Source organism: Schistocerca nitens, chromosome 12 (assembly GCF_023898315.1).
Source record: "Schistocerca nitens isolate TAMUIC-IGC-003100 chromosome 12, iqSchNite1.1, whole genome shotgun sequence".
Classification (NCBI taxonomy): domain Eukaryota; kingdom Metazoa; phylum Arthropoda; class Insecta; order Orthoptera; family Acrididae; genus Schistocerca; species Schistocerca nitens.
In genome coordinates, this window is record NC_064625.1 from 199,705,371 (window position 1) to 199,711,370 (window position 6,000).

A 6,000-nucleotide genomic window follows, 5' to 3' on the forward strand; every position below is an offset into this window, starting at 1 on the left:
TGTATTGAACCGCGAAGCAATTTGTGTGTTCCATCGTCATTAAGAGGCTCTGAACGTTACAATTAACTGTCAGTTTTGCGTCCGATTCGAAAAACTAGACTCACAGGAGAACGACCATAAGGTGCCTGAGGCAGCTATAGACCCTTGGAGACAATTCGGCTGGAGGACAATGTATTGAATCGCGACGCAATTTGTGTGTTCCGTCGTCATTAACAGGATCTGAACGATACAATTAACTGTCACTTTTGCATCGCATTCGAAAAACTAGACTCACAGGAGAGCGACCATAAGGTGCCCGAGGCAGCAATAGACCCTTGGAGACAATTCGGCTGGAGGACGATGTATTAAATCGCGACGCAATTTGTGTGTTCCATCGTCATTAAGAGGCTCTGAACGTTACAATTCACTGTCAGTTTTGCGTCGGATATGAAAATCTAGACACACAGGAGAACGACAATAAGGTGCCCGAGGCAGTATTAGACCCTTGGAGACAAGTCGGCTGTAGGACGATGTATTGAATCGCGACGCAATTTGTGTGTTCCATCGTCATTAAGAAGCTCTGAACGTTACAATTAACTGTCAGTTTTGCGCCGGATTCGAAAAACTAGACTCATAGGAGAACGACCAAAAGGTGCCCGGGGCAGCAATACTACCTCGGAGACAACTCGGCTGGAGGACGATGTATTGAATCGCGACGCAATTTGTGTGTTCCATCGTCATTAACAGGCTCTGAACGTTAGAATTAACTGTCAGTTTTGCGCCGGATTCGAAAAACTAGACTCATAGGAGAACGACCAAATGGTGCCCGGGGCAGCAATACTACCTCGGAGACAAGTCGGCTGGAGGACGATGTATTGAATCGCGACGCAATTTGTGTGTTCCATCGTCATTAACAGGCTCTGAAACTTACAATTAACTGTCAGTTTTACGTCGGATTCGAAAATCTGGACTCACAGAAGAACGACCATAAGGTGCCCGAGGCAGCACTAGACCCTTGGAGTCAACTCGGCTGGAGCACGATGTATTAAATCGCGACGCAATTTGTATGTTCCATCGTCATTAACAGGCTCTGAACATTACAATTAACTGTCAGTTTTGCGTCGGATTCGAAAAACTAGACTCACATGAGAACGACCATGAGGTGCCCGAGGCAGCAATAGACCCTTGGAGACAAGTCGGATGAAGGACGATGTACTGAATCGCGACGCAATTTGTGTGTTCCATCGTCATTAACAGGCCCTGAACGTTACAATTCACTGTCAGTTTAGCGTCGGATTCGAAAAACTAGACTCACAGGAGAACGACCATAAGGTGCCCGAGGCAGCTATAGACTCTTGGAGACAGGTCGGCTGGAGGACGATGTATTGAATCGCGACGCAATTTGTGTGTTCCATCGTCATTAAGAGGCTCTGAAACTTACAATTAACTGTCAGTTTTGCGTCGGATTCGAAAATCTACTCACAGAAGAACGACCATAAGTGCCCGAGGCAGCACTAGACCCTCGGAGACAAGTCGGCTGGAGGACGATGTATTGAATCGTGACGCAATTTGTGTGTTCCATCGTCATTAAGAGGCTCTGATCGTTTCAATTAACTGTCAGTTTTGCGTCGGATTCGAAAAACTAGACTCACATTAGAACGACCATAAGGTGCCTGAGGCAGCTATAGACCCTTGGAGACAATTCGGCTGGAGGACAATGTATTGAATCGCGACGCAATTTGTGTGTTCCGTCGTCATTAACAGGCTCTGAACGTTACAATTAACTGTCAGTTTTGCATCGCATTCGAAAAACTAGACTCACAGGAGAACGACCATAAGGTGCCCGAGACAGCAATAGACCCTTGGAGGCAAGTCGGCTGGAGGACGATATATTGAATCGCGACGCAATTTGTGTGTTCCATCGTCATTAACAGGCTCTGAACATTACAATTGACTGTCAGTTTTGCGTCGGATTCGAAAAACTAGACTCACAGGAGAACGACCATAAGGTGCCCGAGGCAGCAATAGACCCTTGGAGACAAGTCGAATGAAGGACGATGTATTGAATCGCGACGCAATTTGTGTGTTCCATCGCCATTAACCGGCTTTGAACGTTACAATTCACTGTTAGTTTTGCGTCGGATTCGAAAAACTAGACTCACAGAAGAACGACCATAAGGTGCCCGAGGCAGCACTAGACCCTCGGAGACAAGTCGGCTGGAGGACGATGTATTGATTCGCGACGCAACTTGTGTGTTCCATCATCATTAAGAGGCTCTGAACCTTACAATTAACTGTCAGTTTTGCGTCGGATTCGAAAATCTAGACTCACAGAAGAACGACCACAAGGTGCCCGAGGCAGCACCAGACCCTTGGAGACAAGTCGGCTGGAGGACGATGCATTGAATCGCGACGCAATTTGTGTGTTCCATCTTCATTAAGAGGCTCTGAACGTTACAATTAACTGTCAGTTTTGCGCCGGATTCGATAAACTAGACTCATAGGAGAACGACCAAAAGGTGCCCGGGGCAGCAATAGTACCTCTGAGACAAGTCGGCTGGAGGACGATGTATTGAGTCGCGACGCACTTTGTGTGTCCCATCGTCTTTAACAGGCTCTGAACGTTACAATTAACTGTCAGTTTTGCGTCGGATTCGAAAAACTACACTCACAGGAGAACGACCAAAAGGTGCCCGGGGCAGCAATACTACCTCGGAGACAAGTCGGCTGGAGGACGATGTATTTAATCGCGACGCAATTTGTGTGTTCCATCGTCATTAACAGGCTCTGAACCTTACAATTAACTGTCAGTTTTACGACGGATTAGAAAACCTGGACTCACAGAAGAACGACCATAAGGTGCCCGAGGCAGCACTAGACCCTTGGAGACAAGTCGGCTGGAGGACGATGTATTGAATCGCGACGCAATTTGTGTGTTCCATCGTCATTAACAGGCTCTGAACATAACAATTAACTGTCAGTTTTGCGTCGGATTCGAAAAACTAGACTCACAGGAGAACGACCATAAGGTGCCCAAGGCAGCAATAGACCCTTGGAGACAGGTCGGCTGGAGGACGATGTATTGAATCGCGACGCAATTTTGTGTGTTCCATCGTCATTAAGAGGCTCTGAAACTTACAATTAACTGTCAGTTTTGCGTCGGATTCGAAAATCTAGACTCACAGAAGAACGACCATAAGGTGCCCGTGGCAGCACTAGACCCTCGGAGACAAGTCGGCTGGAGGACGATGTATTGAATCGCGACGCAATTTGTGTGTTCCATCGTCATTAAGAGGCTCTGAACGTTACAATTAACTGTCAGTTTTGCGTCGGATTCGAAAAACTAGACTCACAGGAGAACGACCATAAGGTGCCTGAGGCAGCTATAGACCCTTGGAGACAATTCGGCTGGAGGACAATGTATTGAATCGCGACGCAATTTGTGTGTTCCGTCGTCATTAACAGGCTCTGAACGTTACAATTAACTGTCAGTTTTGCATCGCATTCGAAAAACTAGACTCACAGGAGAACGACCATAAGGTGCCCGAGACAGCAATAGACCCTTGGAGACAATTCGGCTGGAGGACGATGTATTGAATCGCGACGCAATTTGTGTGTTCCATCGTCATTAAGAGGCTCTGAACTTTACAATTAACTGTCAGTTTTGCGTCGGATTCGAAAAACTAGACTCACAGGAGAACGACCATAATGTGCCCGAGGCAGCAATAGACCCTTGGAGACAAGTCGGATGAAGGACGATGTATTGAATCGCGACGCAATTTGTGTGTTCCATCGTCATTAACAGGCTCTGAACGTTACAATTAACTGTCAGTTTTGCGTCGGATTCGAAAAACTAGACTCACAGGAGAACGACCATAAGTTGCCCGAGGCAGCTATAGACCCTTGGAGACAGGTCGGCTGGAGGACGATGTATTGAATCGCGACGCAATTTGTGTGTTCCATCGTCATTAAGAGGCTCTGAAACTTACAATTAACTGTCAGTTTTGCGTCGGATTCGAAAATCTACTCACAGAAGAACGACCATAAGTGCCCGAGGCAGCACTAGACCCTCGGAGACAAGTCGGCTGGAGGACGATGTATTGAATCGTGACGCAATTTGTGTGTTCCATCGTCATTAAGAGGCTCTGATCGTTTCAATTAACTGTCAGTTTTGCGTCGGATTCGAAAAACTAGACTCACATTAGAACGACCATAAGGTGCCTGAGGCAGCTATAGACCCTTGGAGACAATTCGGCTGGAGGACAATGTATTGAATCGCGACGCAATTTGTGTGTTCCGTCGTCATTAACAGGCTCTGAACGTTACAATTAACTGTCAGTTTTGCATCGCATTCGAAAAACTAGACTCACAGGAGAACGACCATAAGGTGCCCGAGACAGCAATAGACCCTTGGAGGCAAGTCGGCTGGAGGACGATATATTGAATCGCGACGCAATTTGTGTGTTCCATCGTCATTAACAGGCTCTGAACATTACAATTGACTGTCAGTTTTGCGTCGGATTCGAAAAACTAGACTCACAGGAGAACGACCATAAGGTGCCCGAGGCAGCAATAGACCCTTGGAGACAAGTCGGATGAAGGACGATGTATTGAATCGCGACGCAATTTGTGTGTTCCATCGTCATTAACCGGCTTTGAACGTTACAACTCACTGTCAGTTTTGCGTCGGATTCGAAAAACTAGACTCACAGGAGAACGACCATAAGCTGCCCGAGGCAGCTATAGACCCTTGGAGACAGGTCGGCTGGAGGACGATGTATTGATTCGCGACGTAATTTGGGTGTTCCATCGTCATTAAGAGGCTCTGAAACTTACAATTAACTGTCATTTTTGCGTCGGATTCGAAAATCTAGAGTCACAGAAGAACGACCATAAGGTGCCCGAGGCAGCACTAGACCCTCGGAGACAAGTCGGCTGGAGGACGATGTATTGATTCGCGACGCAACTTGTGTGTTCCATCATCATTAAGAGGCTCTGAACCTTACAATTAACTGTCAGTTTTGCGTCGGATTCGAAAATCTAGACTCACAGAAGAACGACCACAAGGTGCCCGAGGCAGCACCAGACCCTTGGAGACAAGTCGGCTGGAGGACGATGCATTGAATCGCGACGCAATTTGTGTGTTCCATCTTCATTTAGAGGCTCTGAACGTTACAATTAACTGTCAGTTTTGCGCCGGATTCGATAAACTAGACTCATAGGAGAACGACCAAAAGGTGCCCGGGGCAGCAATAGTACCTCTGAGACAAGTCGGCTGGAGGACGATGCATTGAATCGCGACGCAATTTGTGTGTTCCATCTTCATTAAGAGGCTCTCAACGTTACAATTAACTGTCAGTTTTGCGCCGGATTCGATAAACTAGACTCATAGGAGAACGACCAAAAGGTGCCCGGGGCAGCAATAGTACCTCTGAGACAAGTCGGCTGGAGGACGATGTATTGAATCGCGACGCAATTTGTGTGTTCCATCATCATTAAGAGGCTCTGAACGTTACAATTAACTGTCAGTTTTGCGTCGGATTCGAAAAACTACACTCACAGGAGAACGACCAAAAGGTGCCCGGGGCAGCAATACTACCTCTGAGACAAGTCGGCTGGAGGACGATGTATTTAATCGCGACGCAATTTGTGTGTTCCATCGTCATTAACAGGCTCTGAACCTTACAATTAACTGTCAGTTTTACGACGGATTCGAAAACCTGGACTCACAGAAGAACGACCATAAGGTGCCCGAGGCAGCACTAGACCCTTGGAGACAAGTCGGCTGGAGGACGATGTATTGAATCGCGACGCAATTTGTGTGTTCCATCGTCATTAACAGGCTCTGAACATAACAATTAACTGTCAGTTTTGCGTCGGATTCGAAAAACTAGACTCACAGGAGAACGACCATAAGGTGCCCAAGGCAGCAATAGACCCTTGGAGACAGGTCGGCTGGAGGACGATGTATTGAATCGCGACGCAATTTTGTGTGTTCCATCGTCATTAAGAGGCTCTGAA